Source organism: Amblyomma americanum, chromosome 7, assembly GCF_052857255.1.
Source record: "Amblyomma americanum isolate KBUSLIRL-KWMA chromosome 7, ASM5285725v1, whole genome shotgun sequence".
In the NCBI taxonomy this organism is placed as follows: Eukaryota; Metazoa; Arthropoda; class Arachnida; order Ixodida; family Ixodidae; genus Amblyomma; species Amblyomma americanum.
The window spans coordinates 92188908-92212468 of NC_135503.1; the positions used below are offsets into that span (position 1 = coordinate 92188908).

The 23561-nt window shown below is 47.5% G+C and overlaps 1 protein-coding gene across 1 annotated transcript in view; it reads right to left on the minus strand.

Annotated features, from left to right (window-relative positions):
* The window catches only part of LOC144099402 (sulfotransferase 1C2-like), a 74916-nt gene extending 64607 nt beyond the window's left edge, over positions 1-10309 (minus strand). Inside the window, exon 1 of the mRNA XM_077632668.1 lies at positions 10053-10309. The gene's annotated coding sequence lies outside the window, so the exon portion shown is untranslated. The remainder of the gene's footprint in view (positions 1-10052) is intronic.
* Positions 10310-23561: the final 13252 nt, after the last annotated feature.

Genomic DNA, 23561 nt, shown 5'->3' on the forward strand with positions numbered 1-23561 from the left:
CTCCTCGAGTCCAGGGTCCAGCTTCCGAATGAGCCTGTCAGCGGGTAAGTCGAGGAGATGAAGCGCCTATTCCGCCGCGCCGACCCCGGAATGACCGAGGAAAATAAAGTTCAGTTTTTAATGCGCGGCGTAAAAGAACAACTCTTTGGCAGCCTCGTCCGCCAGCCGCCAAAAACAGTCAAGGAATTCATGCAAGAAGCCTCCACGATTGAGAAGACCCTCGACGTCCGAGCTCGGCAGTACAACCGCCCTTCCTCTGCCTGTGCAATCCGCTCGGACACGCCGGCCACCACCAGCGATAGCTTGCGGGAAGTTATCCGTGAAATCATCCGAGAGGAGCTACGCCGATTACTGCCATCCTCCCCACAGCCACAAGCAGCGACTCTGATGGACGTGGTACGGGAAGAAGTGCAACAGGCACTTGGCACCCCGACGGCCACAGAACCCCAGGCCATGACCTACGCCGCTGCAGTAAGGACTGCCCAGCCCCAAAGACAACCCCCACGTCCTCCCCGAGATGAGCCACTTGTTCCACACCGCCGCCTCCCAGCCCCCGCCCGCCCAGCCTATGACCGACGCTCAAGCCCCAGGAAATGCGACGACTATAGGTCTTCCGGCAACCGGCCGTTGTGCTTCCATTGCGGTGAGGCCGGCCATATTCTTCGTCACTGCCCGTACCGACGTATTTGCCGAGGATTTGCTGTTAACGCCCCACGACCACACTTCGGACAACGTCCGCAGGAAATCGACGAGTACCTGCGTCGAGAAGAGTACACGCCGAACCGCTTTCGCGCTCACCATCGCCGTCAACCTCGCGCTTTGTGTCGCCACGCCGCAGCTAGGCAGCCGCGGTACCAGGAAGGTCTCCCAGCCCCCGTAGGGGAAACTAAAGGCAGCAACCTCTGGAGGTGAGGTTGCTCAAGAGCGAAACGCCTAAGATCCTCCACCGACCACGCCCCATGAAGACACTGCACCCGTGACTCCGCATGGAGAACCGGTACTCGCTGCACCGACGCCGCACACAATGAGAACCCCGACCACGACGCAGGCTGCCTTGAAAACGACGCCGCCACCCAGAAGAGCTTCGACCACGCCCCACCCGCGACTCGCATACGCGACGAAGCCGTGACCCGACGCCGAGAGCGACATGCAATGCAAGAGCCAGGAACTCCGACTTAGAAGTTACTATCGACGGCCAGAAAGTTACCGCTCTAGTCCACAAAGGAGCCGATTACTCGGTGATCAATGGAACAATTGCTGCGAAGCTGAGGAAAGTCACAACGGCTTGGGACGGCCCACAAATTCGCACCGCAGGGGGCCACCTCATTACGCCATCAGGACGATGAACAGCGCGAGTGACTGTCAAAGGACATACCTATCCTGCGACCTTTGTTGTGCTACCGCAATGCTCCCACGAAGTGATCTTGGGTATGGATTTCCTTAATGAGCATCAGGCGATCATCGACCTCCGATCCAAGTAGATCACGCTTTCGACGGACAAAGCCATCTCTTCGATGAAAACTGGGGAAAATCACGTTGCCCTCAGTGTCCTGGAGGAAGAAGTGAGCGTCCCACCCCGATCAAGCGTTATCGTGACCGTAGGCGCCACGAAAGCCATTAACGCTGAAGCCATCATCGAGGGTAACATGAAGTTGCTTCTAGAACGAGGAATCAGCATCGCAAGAGGCATAGCACATTTCCGCAATGGCCATGCCAAAGTACTGCTGACTAACTTCAGCGAAGAATACCGGCACATTAACAGAGGAACGACGATTGCTTTTTTCGGCGAAATATCTAACGTACGAGACTCCTTCGCCCTCTCCGACCCCTCCGCAGAAGATTCGCCTGACCAAGAGAACTCGCCCACTTTCGACCTCAACCCAGCCCTGCACCGGAACAGACAAGACCAGATCCGTCATCTGCTTCAAAGCTACGGTGAGTGTTTTTCGACATCGCCGAAGGTGCGACAGACGCCAATTGCCAAGCATCGCATTATAACGGATCAACACGTCCGACCTCTCCATCAAAGCCCCTACCGTGTGTCTCCGCGAGAACGACAAGCCATCCGGGACCAAGTCGAAGAAATGCTTCGCGACGACGTCATCCAGCCTTCAAACAGCCCATGGGCGGCACCAGTTTTGCTAGTGAGACAGAAAGACGGCGCACTTCGATTCTGCGTGGATTACCGCCGCTTGAACAACATAACAAAGAAGGACGTCTACCCCTTCCCCCGCATCGACGACACACTGGACCGCCTCTGCAACTCCAAATATTTCTCATCGATGGACCTCAAGAGCGGCTACTGGCAAATTGAGGTCGACGAAAGAGATCGCGAGGAGACAGCATTCATCACTCCGGATGGGCTGTCTGAGTTCAAGGTGATGCCATTTGGCCTCTGTTCCGCACCAGCGACGTTTCAGCGAGTAATGGATACAGTGCTGGCAGGCCTGAAGTGGCAAATTTGTCTGGTATATTTAGATGGCGTCGTTGTCTTCGCCTCCAACTTTGAAGAGCACCTCAAAAGACTTCCGAACGGTACTAGACGCAATCAAGTCGTCTGGCCTAACCTTGAAAGCAGAGAAATGCCACTTTGCCTCCGAAGAGCTGCTGTTTCTAGGCCACATTGTTAGCAAGGAAGGAGTACGCCAGACCCGCAGAAAACAGCTGCTATTGAACAGTTTCCACCGCCGGCCGATAAGAAAGCTGTGTGCAGATTTCTCGGACTGTGCGCATATTACCGACGATTTGTGAAAAACTTTTCGCGCATCGCCGAGCCCCTGACTCAACTGACGAAGGCAGACGTTCCGTTTATATGGGAAGCGCCACAAGCAGAAGCCTTTGGCGCTCTTTGTGTCATCCCCCTTTTTTTTGTGTGTGTATCTTTTGCGCCTTTCAGAACTTACATCATCTGGGCTACGTCGAAATTCCACTCCACGTGTACGGACGGCCGTTCAAGGCGGTCAGCGACCACCACGCGCTCTGCTGGCTTGCCAATTTGAAGGGCCCCTCTGGCCGACTCGCTCGATGGAGTCTGCGTCTCCAGGAGTTTGACGTCACCGTCGTTTACAAGTCCGGACGCAAGCGCTCTGACGCCGATTGTCTCTCACGAGCCCCTGTAGATGCACCGCCGCCGGACGACGATGATGACGCCTTCCTGGGACCCATCAGCCCGAGCTCTTTTGCTCAGCAGCAACGCTTGGACCCCGACCTAAAAGGCCTCATCGAGTACCTGGAAAGCACGGTTTCTTCACCCCCCGCTTTATTCAAGCGAGGATAGTCTTCCTTCTGTGTACAGAATGATGTCCTTGTGGAGAACTTCGCAGCGAGCAAAACAGCCTACGTCCTTGTGCCTGCTTGTCTCCGCGAAGAAGTTCTGCACGCTGCACACGACGAGTCGACAGCTGGACATCTCGGGTTTGCTAGCACCCTCCGCCGCATTCAAGACAAGCATTACTGGCCCCCGACTGTCTGCCGATGTCGCACACTATGTGGAAACCTGCCGAGATTGTTAGCGACGAGACTTCTCCCACACGACCAGAAGGATTTCTGAACCCCATTGAACCTCCCTCAAGGCCTTTTTAGCAGATCGGCATGGACTTGCTTGGCCCTTTTCTAGCGTCAACTTCTGGAAATAAGTGGATCATCATAGCGACCGACTACCTGACCCGCTACGCCGAGGCGAAAGCCCTACCGAAAAGAACAGCAGCAGAAGTCGCCAAATTTTTCGTGGAGTGCATTCTTCTTCGACACGGCGCCCCCGATGTGCTCATCACGGACAGAGGAACAGCATTCACGGCGGAACCAACGCAAGCCATCCTGCGCTACAGCCAAACCAGCCATTGGAGGACAACTGCATACCATCCACAGACCAACGTACTGACCGAGCGCCCGAACAAAAACATCGCCGATATGCTCGCCATGTATGTCGATGCCGAACACAAAACCTGGGATGTCATCCTGCCTTACGTCGTCTTCGCCTACAACACCGCAGTGGAGGATACCATCCATATGACGCCTTTTAGACTCGCCCATGGCAGGGAGGCCACGACCACGCTAGACGCCATGCTGTCCAACGTTGCAGAAGAAGGGAACGTCGACTTTGTCGCCTACGTTCAACGCGCAGAAGCTCGAACGCTTGCCCGATTACGGATCAAAGATCGGCAGCTGTCTGACGCCAGACGCTACAACCTACGAAGACGCAACGCGGAATACAAGCCAGGAGACCAAGTCTGGGTGTAGACGCCCATTCGCCGCCGTGGATTGTGTGAGAAGCTTTTGCGCCGCTATTTCGGCCAGTACAAGGTTCTTCGTCGCCTAGGTGAACTGGATTATGAAGTCATCCCTGACGCAATGACTGCATCCCAGCGACGCCGCGTACGACCAGAAGTTGTCCATGTAGTCCGTCTGAAGCCGTATTATGCGCGCTAAAGGCCGCTGCATTTCCATGTTCTATTTTCGCAAAATCTGTTTTTTTTCCTCTTACTAGTCGCATTATTTGTTTTAATGCATCGGATCAATGCTTCTTTGAGAGGGGAGTAATGCCACGAATATTTGCAGTGTTTGTTCGTTTTTCAAATGTGCCGCCACACCACCTTATCGCTTTCTTTGCGACGCAAGACGCGACTGGATTTATCTCGATTGATCGCAGCCAGGCAGAGCTGATTCTACGTTGTTCCGGAATGTTATAGTAACTTTGCACGCTTTATCTCGAAAGTTCACTATCAGCTTTAAAGTGAGCACGGCCGACAGCGGCGGGCATTCTGTTCGACGACCGCCGAGCACTTGTCGCTTCGTCGCCGCCGAGGGATTGAGTCCATTTTGGGTGAAAGTCAGCCCCAATAAACAGTTTTCTTTTAGAAGACCCTTTCGTCCGTCTTCATCGCTGCATCGACTGCCTTCACCACTACGTGATAATATAAATGATCTGCCAAGTGACATTTCATCTAAAAGTCGGCAATGTGTAGACGACTGTGTGTGGTATACCACAATTAACTCTCATCTTGGTCTTCATTGAATAGTTCGTCAGGTGTGCCAAGTGGTGTGGCACATGGCAAATTAAAATACATTTCTGGGGAACGACCTCATGTCATTCCCCAATAAATTCTGTCCTTCCTCTTTTCAGCTACGGCTTTCACGACAATACTATCTAAAAAAATTGCTAATATTAATATCTTCGCCTCATTTCCAACTTTAATCTGTACTGGTCGAAACACCCTGGTTCCGTTAATACTAACGCTATTCAGAAACTTGGCTATTTACATCGAGCGCTGGCTAACACTGCAGGATACTAATGGTATTACACAAGACCCTTATCCGCCTCCTTTATGATTACGGCAGTATCACTGGTAACCTTATAAGCAGTGCCAAACCTACACAACTGAGGCCGTCCACAGGAGGGCTAATCAATTTGTTTACCGTACAAGTGACCATGAATTGTCGCGGTCATCGGTCATTACATCACTGAACCTAAAAATCACAAAACTGGTAAAATTAATCTGAAATTTCTCTGCGGCATTATTTATTCATCTTGTCGCCTCTCCAGTAACGGTTATTCCACATTCGCTAAGCAGTCATCAAGTAGGAGACATTATAATTTTATCATCACACCTATTTATTTATTTATTTATTTATTTATTTATTTATTTATTTAAATACCCTAAAGGCCCAAGTGGGCATTACACAGGGGGGGGAGGGCATGAAAACAACACAATACAGATTATTGGCACACAGTAGTTAACAAATACAAAGAATAACTACATATACAAATTGCAAGTACACATCACTGCAGTCGCTGAAAGATACATAGGTTGAGCGTATAAGACTTAATGCTTCAACAATACTGAAAATATCACGGTGAATTTTGTAGGCCAAGGTGCGATGAAAGTTTTGTTTGGAAATGTGATAACTCAGTTTCAGAAACTATGTCAGCCGGTAACGAGTTCCACTCTGCCATAGATAATAGTAAGGGTGATGTTTGATATTTCAGTGTTCGTGCGAAGATGGGTTGCACTTTGTGGGAATGATCAGACCGGGATGAAACATGATGGGCAGGGGCGATGCGATCAGCTGTGAACGGGGAGCCATCGTAGTACAAGGAATGAAAAAACGATAAACGAGAGAACTTGCGTCGAGTGATAAGGTCGGAAATACTGATAGTTTGCTTCAATAATGACACACTTTCATACGCTGAGTATGAAGAAAGGATGAACCTCACAGCTTTATTTTGCACAGACTCAAGGCGGTTAATTAATGAAACGCTACTTGGACTCCATATTAAAGATGCATATTCTAAAGCTGACCTTATGAGTGTAGTATACGCGCGAAGGTTTGTCTCGGGGTTGGCAAGATATAGACGACGTTTGATGAGTCCCAGTTTCTTAAATGCTTTGTTTGTGATGTGATTTATGTGGGTGTTCCAGCTTAAATCAGCACTGAGATAAACACCTAGGTACTTAAAACAATCCGTTCTTTCAACTGTATTCTCATTAATTGTGTAGACATTAGAAGGTATATTAGTGCGCGTGGAAAAGGTCATCAACATTGTTTTTTTGATATTAATTTCCATCTGCCATAGCTGGCACCATTCATTTAGGTGCACTAAGTCGGTCTGTAGAATAACTGCATCAAGGGGGGTGACTATCCTTCTATAGATTACGTAGTCGTCAGCGAACAGTCGCACGTTAGATGATATGTTAGATGCTATGTCATTAATGTAAATTAAAAATAGTAATGGCCCTAAAACGGATCCCTGTGGGACTCCCGATATGACTCGTGAACTGCTCGATGAATACTCTTTAATTTTGACGCTTTGGGAGCGATTACTTAGGAATTCTCCGATCCAACGGGTGATATCGCGGTGCAGTTGTAGGTTGTTAATTTTCTTCATTAGTCTTATGTGGGGAACGCGATCGAAAGCTTTTGAAAAATCTTTAAATATGGCATCAGTATATATTAATTCGTGTACCGATTCATGAAGATCTGTTAAGAGCTCAAATAGCTGTGTTTGACAGGACTTTTTTTGCCTAAAGCCATGCTGGTTAGCAATAAGCAAGTTATTGGCGTTTAGGTGGGCCATTATGTTTGAGTAGAGGATATGTTCAAGCAACTTGCAACAAATCGATGTTAGTGATATGGGGCGATAATTTTCCGGTGACGTGCTATCACCGGATTTAAAAACTGGGCTGACGTTTGCGGTTTTCCAGTCATCGGGAATGCATTCTGTATCTAAAGACTGCTGAAATATTAAAGTTAGTAAGGCAGCCGACACGTGCGCGGTAAGTTTAAGAAGTTTGGTATTGATACCGTCTGGACCAGGGCTACAATTAAGTGGAAGTCGCTCAATAGCTCGGGCAACACCAGCTGCGCTAATGATGATTGGTTCTGATGGATGAAGCACTAACGGTTGTTGAGGTTCACGGTAATTAAAAGGCACTGATTCGGTTGTAAAGGTGTCTGTAAAATGCTTGTTGAATAGGTCAGGCATTGCCTCTGGAGGTGCCACACGTCCGTCCGCATCTTTAAATACTGGTATCTCATGGCTGCCCTTAGGGTTTATCACTTGCCAGAATTTAGCAGGGTTGGTTCTTAACAAGTCGGGTAAAGTGTGGTTAAAAAAATTGTTTTTAGCCTTCTTTATGGCGATTTTGGTCGTAGCAGATCCGTCTTTGTACTGTTGCCAGGCGCTGTCAGAGTTGACTTCCTTAGCTTACGGTACACTTTTTTCTTTTTGTTTAGACACTTCACATCTTTTGTGAACCAGGGGGAGTCAGTTCTTGTTTTGATGTGTAATTTTGGGATGCAGGCATGCTCGATTTCCTTCAACTTATCGCGAAATAACAACCAATTTTCGTTTGCCGTGCGAGTTACAAAGGTGGTTTAAAAATATGCGCAAAGTCTCTTAGCATGCGGTTTATTTTTTCATGATTGCATTTCGGGTAGTTTAGGATGCATTTGGTCGTAATATGCTTGGCAGGAACGTACATGGGTACCAAACTGTGGACGAATCTGTGATCGCTTATCTCTTCGAGTACGTAGGTGCGGGAATGAGTAGGAAGGTTTGTAAATAACAGATCTAGAACGTGATCACCTCGGGTGGGCTCCTGTACCAGCTGAGTTAAATGAAACGCTGTCATTGTATCAAGCAGGCGGGAACATTCATGGCGATTCGATCCGGAAGTGACAGATGACGTTTTCCAGTTAATAGCGGAATAATTGAAGTCGCCTCCTAACAGTACAATGCTTTGGGGGTATGTAGCGAAAATGTATTCTAGTGCATCCTGCAGGTGATCGACAAAATCGGGAAGACTGTTTGGAGGCCGGTAGCATGCACCTATGATATATGTGACACCTTTGAGCCGAACCATGACCCACAGCAGCTCAAGACACGTTTCAAAGGCGACGGGACATGGCTGATAATCGCTCCGTATGGCGATCATTACGCCTCCTCCCCTACCCTCTTTCCTGTCTTTTCGAAAAACAGTTAGGTCCACAGGAAGTGATAGTTCGCTGTTGGTAACGTCGGGCGTTAGCCATGTCTCGGTGCCAAGAATGATGTCTGGAGAGCACGTAAAAATTATGCCTTTCACGGTGTCAAGTTTGGGAACAATACTGCGGAAGTTTGCAAGAAGCACAGAAATTTCTCGAAGCTTGCCGGATGACCACTTGCTTTGAGTTTCCGGTCATTTAGGACTGCGCGGTTCTTGTTCGAGTACCTTCACAACTTGTTCCAAAGCGGGGTCATATTTGTAGGTTGCACCACGCAACTGCAGCTTATTAAACCGAATAGTAAATCGCTCATTTTCCTTCCGGATACTTTTTGCATAATCCCTCAGTTTTTTTCGTTGTAGTTGGATTTTGGGTGAAAAGTCTTCTTCCAACCACATTTTGGGCACGACATCTTTTAGGTTGAATGCATTCCGTAGTACTTCTTCCTTTACCTTGAAATTTAGGAAGTTGATGATGATTGGACGCTTGTACGCACGTACGAACACGCTCAAGCACATTTTTCTTTCTATCGCTACCGAATAATGCAATTCACTATCATCTATTACTCGCTCTCTTCCGGTAAATCAAATTCTTCCTGCGCTTGCAGATATTCGAAAGTAAGTTTACTTGTTTTGTTTTGCCATTTATTTTTATTGACTTAGTCTCAGGGACAGCGGCCTTACAGAGGGGACTGATTAAAACGTCAAGTCAATAAAGATGCAGTAAAACGTTATACAAACAAACTTGTCTAATTATTCAATGCGAGCTAAGTAACTTCGAGGAAATCGGCTATCATCGATTGAATTAACTTCAGCGGCAAGTCGGTACGTTTTGCGAGACGTGGGAGGGATAAATGACTAAAATTGTGTTTGTTTTGTAACGATTGACAGTGACTTTTCATTTCTAATCTCTGGGATGGCAACGATAGAGCGGGTGAATGATGTGCTTGCTGTGGAGCACGGGATAAAGAAAATGTTTATGAAATAAAGTTAAAAGAAAAATTTTACAGCGAAATCATTAAAACGGAAGCGCACGGCAACTATTGACAGCTAATACATAGGCTATTAGGTTCTAATTGGAAAGAATGAAGCGTGTGGAATGATTTTGAACAATTTCTAGAGTACTGGTTAGGTTGACGCGAGCAGGATCTCGTACCGATGCCGCATACTCGATTTTTGAGCGTATTAGCGTCTTAAAAAGCACACGTTTGTAAGAAGATGACATGCTGAAAATATTACGGCGGAGAAAACCTGCATGCGATTATCATTACCGGTATTATAATTAATGTGCCCCGTCCACGGCAAGTTGACTGTTCATAAACCTGAGCATCGTTAGAATATGCTCCGCAAGTAACTGTAACTTATCCGGTTTTTCATCGCTGTTGTCGGTTACTACGTATTGTTGTTTTCTGTTCCCACACTGCTGCTATAGACCCTTTGGGACTGCAGTAAGTGAAAATAAAAATAAAGCTAATTTAGCGCATCACTAGAAGGAGGTATACAAAAAGCCTTACTTTTCGTCCACTCCTCATGAACTAAAGCTGAAGTAAGTCCGGAGAAGTCACCTACCTGAGTGCGTCTCTCTGTGCCATGACACAGCGGATGACCTACGCACCAGCGACGTTGGCGTTGTCCGCAAGCAAACGCACTAACACTGCACGAACACCCCGCTGTAAGATGACCGCCAGTGCTCACGTGAGCGCGCCAGCACGCGCGAGACGTCTTCGGGTCGTGTGCCCGGCGCGGAGGCGTCCGCCATGTTGAAAAGAAAGTTGGCCGGCGGCGCGGCTCCTGCGTAGTCCCGCCCCGTCGGCCGCCGCTTCCTCATTACGCGCCGTTACGACGAGGAGGCGGCCCGGAAAAACGGCGCACAATGGCAGCCACAATGGGCGCGACGAGAAAATAAGGAAATAAAAGGCAGCGGCCGGGCGCACGCATCATGTCCTCTTTTGGGTCGCGCAGACTCTGGCCCGGGGTGCTTTGGCGAGCAGGACTGCGATGGAGGGGCGCCTCAAGGAGAATACGAGAAGAGGGCAGGCGCGTGCCTTCACTGCCTTATACGAGTGCAGGCCTATGATTGCGAGGTGTTTCTTTGTGTCTAGTTTCTCCGACTTGATTGCAAGGTGTTTCTGTTGGCGCTATTATAGTAAGGGCTGCAGAAATCATTTGTTTGACCTCTGAAATAAACAGTGTGTTTATATACTATTATTGCTCGGACCCACAAATCTAGAGTGAAAAGAGCGCTATAATACACACTCTGAGGACGATTTATTGGCCCCGTCTTTTTTCACACTGTTACATCGTAAGGTTCTTTCCTTTGAATGCACTGCCTTCTTTCCTCCTAAGCGAGCGATAGGCGGCGGAAGAGGCATTATCAGTTATAAATGTCGAGCTGCAAGTGCATGTGTGACCGTGACAATATGTCCAGGCATGATCACGGGAGCGAATGCATATATCAATACCGATAGACCGCTCGATGATATCATTCTATAATAAAAGAGCAAGAGAAAGATTCTTGTCTAACCGTTTGGTGAGGGGTACAGATGTAAAACCAGTGCCGTAACTTGCTCGGTTGCTCTACCAAGCACCCGTATCGGCAGAATATTGGCATTCTGAGCAGGAAACCAAAGTTGCTTTGCGAAATTTGTTAAAAGAGCGATAGTAATATGAATAGAAATTTGGCTTCGAAACCATCAACAGTCAACGGTGTACGAGTCGGCTCTCTGTTTACTGCGTGATGACGGAATTCCCCGGTCTCTAAAGAGGCTGTTCATGTGAATAAACAAGAAAGGAAAGTGAAACACATATTAATCACGTACTACACCAAACATTACGTCTTTACATTTCGAACAGATTAAACAAGATTGAACAGTACACTGTGCTGGCTCTCTGACCATTTCTCAGCGACGGTCGGTTACGATAAGAACGTCGCCGTGCCATGAGGTTTGATTCTCGAGGTCCGTGATTGCAAAATATTCCGCGAAAGCATGCGACACGTGTGGGACTGTCGCAGCCTGACGTGGAGATTCAATCGTGACGCAAAGAGGGAAGAGAGGCGGGGAGAGCTGTTGTGAAGGAGGCCTCTGACGCAGGCTGACTTCTCTTCGAAGGCCTGCAAATGCTAGGCACGTGTAGTGGTGACTATGGGTCGAGGGCAGAGAGCAGCGGATGCGGAGGCATATAGTATTATTTAGCCACAACTCGTGATACTCAGCCATCACATTTGAGTGCTCAAAAACTCTTCTCTGGAAAAGGCGTCTTCTCGAGTAGTCCATCAGAACCCCCAGATGCGAAAACGTGGAACCGAAAGCACTTTCTCGCGACCTGTTTCGAGCGAGTTCTGACAGGGGTTGCAACGCGGGAAACCGTTGCATTGTAGAGCTACCGCATAGGGTACCTAGGCAGCGTAGTAATTCTAAGTCGTTGTAGGTTTATGCAGGGTGTTTCCATATTAGTGCTGCCATTCAGGGTAGTGACAACAAGTGCTTGGTTTAGAGACTGCAATTCGTTTCATAAAAATTGCATAGCAGATATACCTCTGAAATTTTCTGATACCTGAGACACGATTCCTAGACCCCTCAGTTGTAATAAACAACGCGGTGGCTCGAGCATCTAAAAATTTTGTATTTGGGATGAGTATTACGGAGCCGCGAAATAGCGTCTATGAATAAAAATGGTGCATCTGTGTCCGGCCTGCACGTCGTAGCTGATCATTAATGCAAGGGCACCCTAGGTTTGTGCGCGTCTCGGATAATGCGAATGCAAAAGTGTTTCACATCAGCGGGCAGGAAGAAAAGGTTACAAGAAAATTAGCCTTGGACACTTCAATAGAAAGCCCGATTACTTCTAAGGCTCGAAGATACAAGGCGCAGGAGTAGACATGACGAACAAAGAAGGAACACGGACAAGGCGCTTTCCGTGTTCCTTCTTTGTTCGTCCTGTCTACTCCCGCGCCTTGTATCTTCGAGTCATACACCAACTCGCCCAACAGTCGATTCTTCTGTACTTCTAAGATAGAGGCAGAGTATTCTGGTTGCATAAAGTAAAGGCACGCCCACTCTCTTTGGCTATCGCTGGCGGCCACTGCACTCTTTCCTGTTGAAGATGGGGCTTCAACCCCACCGCAGGCAACCAGTATTGGAGATTGCGCTTCAACGCCACCGGTGCCACCAATGTTGGAGACGGAGGGGCCCTTGAGTAGGCTGACTCGTCCAGCACCGCAGGTCTCGGCTCCGAAGGACGTTGTCGGACTTCGTTAAGGAGGAAACTGTACAGTAGACGTATTTACATTTTTACAAGCAAGAAGATCAAAAGTGGAGATCTCCCGAATGCACTCGCGGTCGAGTTTTATATCGTTCATCTTCCCTAGATTCCCCAGGTTGAGGACGCCTTCTTCGGGGTGGGAGTGGCCTGAAACTTTCACTTGTTCGCACAAACTCGCAACACCGCACATACGGACACACCCCCGTCACATGTTGAGCCTGGGAGAGAGGAGGATGCCGTCGGGTTCACGTCGACTGCGGAAGGTGATGCTATCAGGCCAGTCGAAGGTTCCCACGCGATGCTGACACCTGTTCCTCATCAGATGACAGCCGACGCGCAAGGCCGGAAGGCAAGGTCGGGAAGAGGGGCCGAAAGTGGTCATTTGTCCTTAGAAATGCTTGCGAAGGTTGGGGACGATGACCGGCAGCCCATCGCGATGCTGGCACGCCGAAGAGCCACCGAAACGAGGCCCTTTTGTTCCCCGACATAGGCACGGCGATTGGAGAAGATAACGGCCGCTTGCTCGGTGCAGCGGCGCCGAAAGGGTCCGGCTATGCTCAAACTCTAACTGGACCCAGCTGACACCTTGGTCCATTCCGCGTGGTCCTTGACGGTAGCCCTGGGAGGGACCACAATCGAGTTGCTCGGAGCTACCCGGTAGAACCGTAAGTGTTGGCTGCCAACAGGCGAGACTTGCGGTCGCCGTTGCTAAACCAGACTGGCTGTCGACGTTCGTAACATTCCACAGGCAGACGTGCCGTCTAGATACGCAGTGGCAGCGCCACTTGCAATCTCAAGCTCGAGCCTGACTCGGGCCAGTACCTATGTCCTCCTGCATAAGCCACACTCCCATTCCCTATTTTAAACCTCTTGCTCTGCTAAGCCTGACTTGGAAAAATGATCCCTTTTCTGTAATACAGTCGCCGATTGGAATAGCTTACCTGTCCGTTCTTTAGAAATGCTGGAATCGAGTATTTAAGGTTTGACAAATACCTCTCTTCTGTGACGACCATTCAACGCGTTTCTAATGCAATGGCTCCAGTTTATACTCAAAGTATTCGTCTTGTATACATATGTTGTCTTTGCGGTGTTCCTAAATGCGTTGGTTTGTCCTGAGCAGTTCTATTTTTGAGGCTTCCTATCATATGTTATTTCCATATATTCTGTATGCTGTTCCTGCATAAGCACTTGCCTGCACTATCATGTAAATAAATAAAGAAAGAAACAAATCAATAAATTTGCCAACATTTATGAGGTAAGTGAAAGCATACATCGATGCCAACCACTGAACTCGGAACTCCGCGGCAAAAGCTGGCTAGTGAGGACGACGAAGGCTGACTGGCGCATGCGGCTGATTGTGCCTGCGGTACGTGCCGATCTCGCGGGGAGAAGAAAAAAAGACGCGCCAGACAGCAGTCGCAACAACCCTAGGATACCTTGTGGACATCATGGACTTCGCCAGCTCCTCGGTAAGCTTCCCTCAGCCAGTATAATAATGTGCACAGTTCATTATCTTCGCGGTTTAAGGCTCCCAGAAGGTTTCGAAAAAAGGGATGTGACGCTGTCGTGGCGTGATGCGATAACGAGTGAAGTCCAAGGTTCCAGGACGTGCGGTGCCTTCGAAGAACCCATATTAAACCGCACAAGAGGATATACCTTCTATTCAGTGAGTCATATATACTCAAACAGCTGGTAATTTACACCGCTTGCGCTGCGAGGCCTTAGGATTGCTTAGATATTGGCCCGATGAGGGAAACGTTTGGTGCTGGCCGGATGCCAGTCCCTTTTAATGGATGGTTCTAGGTTTATTCATTGCGTTATATCGCTTTATACCCTGAATTCTACATTTATTCTGAAGGGCGAAAACCAACAGCTGTCGCACATAAACTTGGCAGGCAGGATTTTACTGTTCCAAAGTTATTTATCGGTTGTCATCTTGGTAGTCGTCAGCTTTCTCTCCTTCTTTTATGCGAAAGTTGATTTGGGTTAAAATGCAGCCAATCCCGAATTTTGCTCAGTTCTGAGAGATAGTATTTGAGCGCACACGCAACGATGATTTGTGAAACCAAAGTGGTTAAATCTGGCTGCTTTCGCTCTAAAACGAGGTTTCCCATTGTTTAAAGTACGAATACACGCTTCTCGTGCAGTGAGCTTTCTCTGCACTCTGTTCCTTTATGAGAAAGTTAATTTGCATTAAGATACAGCCTAAAGTATGTGACAGGGAACATTGTTTTGCGTGCCGATTGAGAAAGGGAAATCCAGCTTTTTCGCGTGCTATGGCACGCATGAAACCAAGCAGCTGCGGCTCTTCGAAGAGCGGATCGAACCACCGGCGCCTAGCACGGTGTCTTAGCAACCGATCGCGTCCTTCAGTGCTGCTTAAGCAAATAAAGAGGGTTGGAAATGTTTTGCGGACAACCTGCCAGTTTCTTGCAGAGTAGGGTCTTGACAACAATCGTCTTCTGCATCTTGCGCCTGACTACGAAGCGTTCATAGTGAAAGCAGCTATGCGTCACAAACTATGTGGAGTTCGAACCTGAATAGAGCACACCGATTTGCCACTCGTATGACTGACGATTCTTCCCTTCGTGATGTGTCCTTCCGCCACCACCTGTCATCTTTCCACGCCATAACCATTCATATCAAGTCAAACGCAGTAACTTTTCTTTCACACCGTGCACAATGACAGAATCAAACGTCTTATATCAGAATTCTTCAGCGAATCTCTCCCAACTGAGTACAGAGAACTTGTTCGCTCACGCGTATCTACCTAATCTTATTTATTCCCACTTTTCGTACCTTTGCGTTTTGTGCCGTGTTGTTTTTACTTCTTGCCTTTTATTTCGCTGATCTGTCCCAACGTTTCCTTTGTAACGTTCACAGGTTCACATTCATTTTTACAACGAAAGCTGTGAAGCGCCCGTTCATGGGTTTTGAGTCGTAGTAGTATATACTATGTCCTAGCATGACATCGGCGTTGCCATGGGGGAAATGCCATCGGCGTTGCCAAGTGCGTTGCCATGAGGGCTACCCGGAGGGTACTTGCCTCGGAAAGAAAAGGGTGTGGCAAGAGCATAAGAACGCGCAAAAAGTGTGGTTGCCGTTGGAATCACCTAGAGCGTAGTTACCCCGGAAGGATGAGGAGGAGGAGGAGGTTCACCGTGAATGAGGAGGGTATGGCGAGAGCGTAGAAATGAAGCGTGATTCATCTGAGACAGCTTCAAAACATACCGCCCGAGGACGGTGTCATCGGTGTCGCAGCGCGCCTACAGAGCGGCGGACTGTGTAGAAGAGAGCTGGTGGAAAAGCGGGGATGTGTGGAAAACTAAACAGAGCGCTCTAGAACCATACAGATATGAAGTGGCTCGGATGTACTCAAACCTCTACCCATCGTAATATATATATATATATATATATATATATATATATATATATATATATATATATATATATATATATATATATATATATATATATATATATATATATATATATATATATATATATATATATATATATATATATATATATATTTCTTTCTCATGCTGTTTTCAGTTAACTTCACTGCATACTTAATCTTTTTATATTATCTAGTGCGGCCAGTCTCCAGTGCATTAAGTCCAGCGTTCTTAGTACTCTGCTCGAAAACTGAATATTCTTTTCTCTACAGAATTCGCGTTGTGCGTGTGGTGGGAGCGTTTGTTAGAATATTATAACAGTAAATTAAACAGGAGTGCTCTCTCTTCTAAGCAGTCAGAGGGGTCATTGTTGTTATCAAATTACAGACCTGGCCTTGAAAGGGCGTGAACTTCGTGGAATAAGTTAATCGTATCTGACATGGTCCTCCTAATTCATAGCACGCTGCTTTATACAGACTGTCAAGCAACAATGCGACTCCGCACGTTTTTCCAGCTTTCGCATTCCTCAGATAGCAAGCGGAGATCTGAGATGAAGAAGCCTCCCGAGGGGCCACAGCAGCCGCCCGTTGAGAACAAGCCAGGAACCGAGCAAGAGCAGCAAGTAAGCGCCACTGGTGATCTTCTTTGATTGTAAAGTTGTGAAAGAAACCGACACTCTTTCAAAATTCATAACTAGAAAAGCATATTAGAGTGTTGTCTGTTTACGTTTTTGATCAATTTGTGCTGTGAGTAGCGTTATCATTTTAGATGTGAGGTAATCGAACGCAAAGTAGGTGAATAGGCGTCCACTTGATTCAGGTGGGAACCGAACCCACAACCTCGACGACGGAGGTCACGGTTTCGGACCCCACCACTGGTAGCATGTGGTCGCCTTCTTTCCTACCTTGTATTTCGGATGTAAAATGATCCCGCTTGGTCAAAGACAAAATAAAAGCACTCCGCTACTCTTTTCTGGGTTAGAAAAACTGTTGGTTTCATTCGTACGGGCATAATAACGAGGGCAGATGTACTCACCCCCCCCCCCTTTTTTTTCCAAGTTCCAAACCGTGACAATGCATTCCCGGTGCTGAGACCGACTCAATGCATCGTCAGGTGGCGCCCTCATGCAATGCGGCAAGCTTCGGAACTTGGAGGGCGCAGTTACTTTTGTCCCCATTAGTACATCAAAACTAGCACCTCATTTCCCTACCCTTGATTGGAGAGAAATTAAACTACTGAACGTGACTTGGTCCACTTGTTGCTGGTACAGACCATTAGGTGTGTTCTAAGATGCCAAAGATTTGTGGAGCCAGGCGGAACCACACGAAAGCTTGTAGGTACGCAGCGGGTGTGGTCCAGCCCAGAGTATCCGGAATATGTAAACGACGCTGCCAAGTAGGAGAGTGCTGAAGAAGAGTGATTGAGTGCCCATAGACCAGCTTCAGTGTGCGTGTTCGTTTTCCGGGAAACGTCTGTAGACCGGACGCTTGTGATGCTAGTTGACGACGTGGCGGAACATGTTACATCGTAAGGAATGCGCTTCTGGCGTCCCGTCGTGGAAGAGCGTGCGAAGACTGCGTCCGTGCGTGTGGCCAGGAGCCTTTTTGGAGCCTGCCATAGCTTCGAGAAAAAAAAAAAAACAAGAAACTGAGCAAACAAACAAAGAAGGTGGTACATTAATCGCTCGCACGAAATGTGGAGAAAGCAAGCTTGAGCGCCTGCACCGCTGTTCCAGTTCAAGAAACATGTTTACGTATTCTTTTGCGCTAGTATAATTTCAGTTCGCGAAAAGTGATCTCGAAGGTATTGATGGTGAAGGTATTGAAGGTATTGATGGTGAAGTCGAAGCTATTAACATTCAAACTTATTCCCACCTGCCGCAGCGAATACCAGAAGCATCCTTTGGCCGTCTTTTGTAACAACCGATCCACATTGCAGAAACGATAACGCGAGGAACGTCGTACGTACGGCCGCGTACTACGGCCCTGTATAGCTGCCGTGCAGCTCTCTGCGATACTAATTTTACCGACTGATTAAATCAGGCTTGTCGGACCATTTACCTCCTCTCACAATTTGCAGAAAAAAAAAGAAACCAAAGACAGAACGGCCCATCACAGCACAGCATCAGTGCTGTATATTCCTCGTGGTGTTTACTAGCTTGCAGCATATGACCGATCAAAATGCTATCTGCGCTGTTGTTTTCGCTAGGGGCGTTGGAATATTTGGAAGTTTCTAATACCGAATCAATTATTCTCCTATTCGGTTATCGAATCGAATACATATGAAGTTTTCGGATACTTTTCGAATTGCGTGAAGTCTGAATAAGGCCTGCGTCTTATTCTTCCGCGACTATTCCAAAAACAGGAACCATATACGCCACGTACCGTACCGCCCTTGCCAAAAGTAACCGAGCAGGCGCGCCGGCGGCCGTTGCGGGCTTGCAACCGAGTGACGGCGCTGCTGTCTTCGGCGCTGTCCGCTGTTCCCCGGCTGCGAGTGTAAACTGGCTGACGTAAGCCTGCGCCCTCCCTGATTATGGTCGCAGTCCAAAGGCGCGAAGTTAGTCCAAGGAAGGAAGGCGAGAGCGCGGGCTTACGTCACCAGTTTACGCTTGCAGCCTGGGAACAGCGGACAGCGCCGGAGACAGCAGCGCCGTCACTCAGCTGAAAGCTCGCTCTGGCCGCCGGCACGCCTGCTCGGTTACTTTTGGTAAATACGGTACCATGCTTCTGTCCACAATCCTCATACATGGCCTCAGAGATACCACCTAGCCTGCCCTCAATGCCTGATCGCGGAGGCCATGTCTCATACGAAGCTTTCACTCGTCCCGTGCACTGAGATATGGTTCTAGTTTATTATCTTCCGTTATGAACAGCAAAAGGCACTTTTTCTATGAACATACCATGAAATGATAAAGCTAATACGCTCACTTCTTGTTGCGACTCCACAAATGGAGATCAGCGTTGCGTCTTTTAACATACACTGATATAACTGTGAAAGCAGCGTTTCACTGTTCCTCTCGATTGCTCACTAAACATTCGCAAAAGCAGCGAATCTTGGCAAAAAATATTCGATTCATATTCGATTTGAATCTCTCACTGTCCGATTTGTATTTTATTTCGCTTTTAGCTTAACTATTCGTATTCGATTTGGTTGGAAAGCTACACAATACGTATTCGATTCGGTTTGCAAAAAGTACTTTTCGCATACCCCTAGTTTCAAAGCTTCAGGCATGCTCCCGACCCACTTTTTATGTGATGACATACAGTGGAATGCGCTTTGTCTTACTTTTATTGCATCCCAGCCTCGGATAAAGTCTGCGACGCCGAGTGCAGCTTCCCTGCTGCCACCGCACGGCGAAGCACGTCGTGAACCGGAGGCGCAACAAGCTGTAAGAACTGTCGAGCGCTCCCGCATTTTCTGTTTTAAATGATCTTTTTGTTATTCTTGTTTCTCTTCCTAAGCAAATGCAGAATTCAAGAAATATACGCATTAGCAATGCAACGTTCTCTCTGTTTTAATTCGTTTTTTTTTTTTTTGACTGAGCAGCTCTCCTCTATGCGACAGCCGGTTTATTAAGGCAGGGATAGAGAGCACAGAAAACGTACGACATGCTTAGCACTTCGCCTCATTACTCCTTCAATAGCTTTTTTATACGAATGACACTGTCGTTTTCAAATCGGCTGCAGGAACTCGTTCAGTATTTAGCCTGCTTGGTTAATTCCATTCCATCTCGAGGCGCGAGTCTGGCCTTGCGCACATGAAAGTAAATAAACTTCCACATTTTTCGACCCCACTGGGTAACAGGGGCGCGTTTGAAGATACTAACGCCGCCTGGCTATAGTGGCTGAATCGGCATATAGCGTGGTTGGCATGCCAGTTTGAGAGCAGAACTTTCGTACTTCCGTCGAAAGAACTTGTTCTAGCTATTTTTCTGTGAACCCAAATACAAACGTTCTATCCGTCACCTGATGCCAATGTTTTCTATTCGTAGTGGTGACTTCTAGCGCCAAAGTTGTACAGGTAACTTTCTCTGATGGAAACGACACCACCATATTAGTGTCATCATTCTTGATTCTTTATTCAGACAAACAATACCCTGCAGCTCTAGAAGTTGTAGTAGAGGGTTTACAATATTGAAAAAATAATCATTTTGGCAACGCACATGTGCTTCAGTTAACTGATTTCACTCTCCAATCGAATTAACAAAGAAGGAATTGCGGCAGTGTCAGTCCTGGCATGATATTTGAGAATTTTACGGCTGTGGTCTATGCGCAAAACTTAACGCGAAGGCTCCGTGCTCTCGGTCGATACAAAATGCTTTCGAGGTGAACTCGGGTCACATGTATCCTGCAGGCTGGCAGCGAGTGCATTCGGTAAACTTAGACCTTTTGATGGCCCTGCATCGAAAGGTCGTCTAATTGCCCGCACAACACCCGCCCGCCAACATGAGTGCATCCAGTCATGGGCCTAAGTTCACCCCATTAATACAAGCGGCGCACACCTGACAGAGTCCACTGTGTGGCACATGTGATATATGTGCTATAAGCTATGTGCTATAAGCTAACGCTATAAACGCTAACGCTATAAGCTATAAACGAACGCTGCCGCTGCCAAGCGATCTTACAGTGGGAATGCTATAAAGGTTAGCTGGGCGGTGGGCGGTTCCTACACATGTGCGACCGGGTGTTTCAAGTGGGCGCGGTTCTCGTGAGGACTAGTGGGCGCTTCTTTCAGAAAAGCGGGGAGGTCCACATCGATTGCTGTGACGTCATCGGTCTGGAGGGTGCTGAAAACACCGGGAGTTCTCGTTTTAAACTGTCTAAAAATTGACCATTTGCTCTTCCAGGGAACACAATGTGTTGTAAGCATGTAGTTAATGTTTAATGGCGTTATTATTGCGTAAGCACTAATCCGATATGTACCAACCGCGAGCGAAATCGTCCGCTGGCGCGTTGTCTGCTCGCCTAGCTTGAGCGCTCCGTCCCTCGGAACTGCCCGCTCATCGTCGTCTACGTAGTAGAAATCCGTGCTTTCGCACTGATACGAATGTAGTAAACACTTTCTGCAGTTTTCGATTGCGCATAAAAAAATCCAGTTTTAATTGGTGAATGAAAGCCAGCCACGATTGGCACTTCACTGAATCAGTGGACGGCAACAGCATCGCTTCTGGTCTTGCTGCTTGAAGGAATTCCGCGCTTTTTCACGGATCGATGGTCATTACTGGAGGTTATGGGCGTCAAGTTTTCACATTTTACTTACAACACTTCCTTCTATATCACGACAGTTTCTTTGAGCAGTGGGCGGGTACAACAGATTCGATCACCGATTATTATATTTACTTGTTTATTCGAATTGAAAGGGCTTACGCATGAGTCTCCTCGTTAATTTTTTCCCTGGCGACCGTCGGTTGCCAGAGCCCATGAGACCTGGGCTCACAGCTTGCAAGGATTGTACTGCCGTCGTCTTCTTAATCATGCAGCGGCAGGGCTGAGCAAGGCCAGAGAAAGAGGACTGAATGGCAAAAACAATATTTAAAATTACGGACCGAACTTTCACACTATTAAGACACGATGGCCGCCGCACTGGCTCAGTGATTATGGTGCTGTACAGCTGATCCGAAAGACGCGGGTTCGTTCGCGGCCGTGGCGGTCGCATTTCGATAGAGCCTGAGTCGCTTGGGATGTTAAACTCCATAAAATCAAAGCAAAACTAACATACTATGTCAGTAGGATATGTCCTTCTGAACTGATAACGAGGCGACATGCTTGCTGGGTGCGGAGGAGGTACCGGCGTTTTACAGATACAAAAACTTTGCTCGATGTCAAAAAAGCGGTCTTGTTGACGAATCACCGGAAATCAATTTTATTCGCTCGCAATGTGGTACATAACAATGATACATCATTCATCGCCTTATATTTCAGCAGCGCGGAATATTTTTTGTCGGTCTGTTGAATCCAATCCTCACCGCTTCTAGAGAACTCCTTGGCTGATGTATAAGCTACACGTGTTGTTTAACAAGCTGTGTACAAGTTCTGATTTTTATTTTTATCTAGAGCTCCTCTGTGCCTGGAGCTGGACCGTCTGCTGCAGTTTCAGCGGCACCGAAGATTCTAGCTTCAACGCCGATGTCTAAGTCAGTGAGTACAGTTGGTTTTATTGTTTTTCAGGCACCCATGCTGCATATAGTGCAGGTCATGAAAGCCTCGAAATCAATGATTTCTGCGCGTGCAGCCCACAAAGTTCGTACTATTTGATAATCAAAGGTGGTGGGAAATTGCTTGCTTATACCGGGTGTTTCATGTAAGAAAAATTAACCGCAATTCAGTTAAAAAGGTCGTACAACACAAAATAGAAAAGAGAGGCTTCGTTTCGACGTGCGTACAACAAAACGTGTGAGAGATAAATTTGGTTTATTTCGGGTGACGATTCGGCCTCTCGTAGGCCTACAGAAGAGAGTCAGTTTGTTGATAATAATGGCTTCCGTTCTAAATACCAGAGGGCGGAAGCAGTCTGAAGTTATCGTTGCGTCTGTTTGCATACGCTGAACTAAAAGTGGAGATTTGGCAAACAGCACAAGGCGCGCAAAATGCTTGCGTGTAGCGTTCGTAAGCCTGCATAAACTATTTTAAAACTATGTACTATCTCGTAAATTGGCATTTATAATTACAGTAACGGCAAATATAACTTTCATGGGCGCCGATTACAGAGGACATGGTTAAACACAACTGAGGAAATGAGGAAACTGAAATGTTTACTTTATTTCTCTCCGTTTAAACGAGCACAGTGCAGCCTTGTTGCCTGAACCTACCTTAATATCAAGTAATGAAATAGTTTCAAAATCCATTTCTTTCAGAATGCTGGGAACGTCAGGAAATCACTCTGCACTTATCAGATTCGATAAAATCCAGTTTCTCTAAAACTTTAGCATTCAATATTGCCAGGTACTCTCGAATCATGAATGACTGTTTACCAATATCCTTCACGAGAAAATTATATAGCAGCTGCATCTTACAGGGACTCCCGTGTGGGGAAGAAACATATAGCTAATGAAAAGGGTTGAACTTATATGGAGGACAACACAGTGAGCTATGGAAAGAAAAATGATAGGTGTACCGTTAACCAACCGGAAGCGGGCAGAGTTGGACAAGGAACAAAGGCGGGTTGATGTCATCCTAGTCGAAATCATGAGGAAGAAATGGGCTTGGGCCGGGCATGTGATGCGAAGGCAAGATAACCGGTGGTCGTTGAGGGTAACGGAGTGGATACCAAGAGAAGGCAAGCGTAGCAGGGGCCGACAGAAGGTTAGGTGGGCATACGGTGGGCATACGTTTGTGGCCATACGGTGGGCGCAGATGGCAAACGACAGCAAACGAATTGGAAAGACATGGGAGGGGCCTTTGCCCCGCAGTGGGCG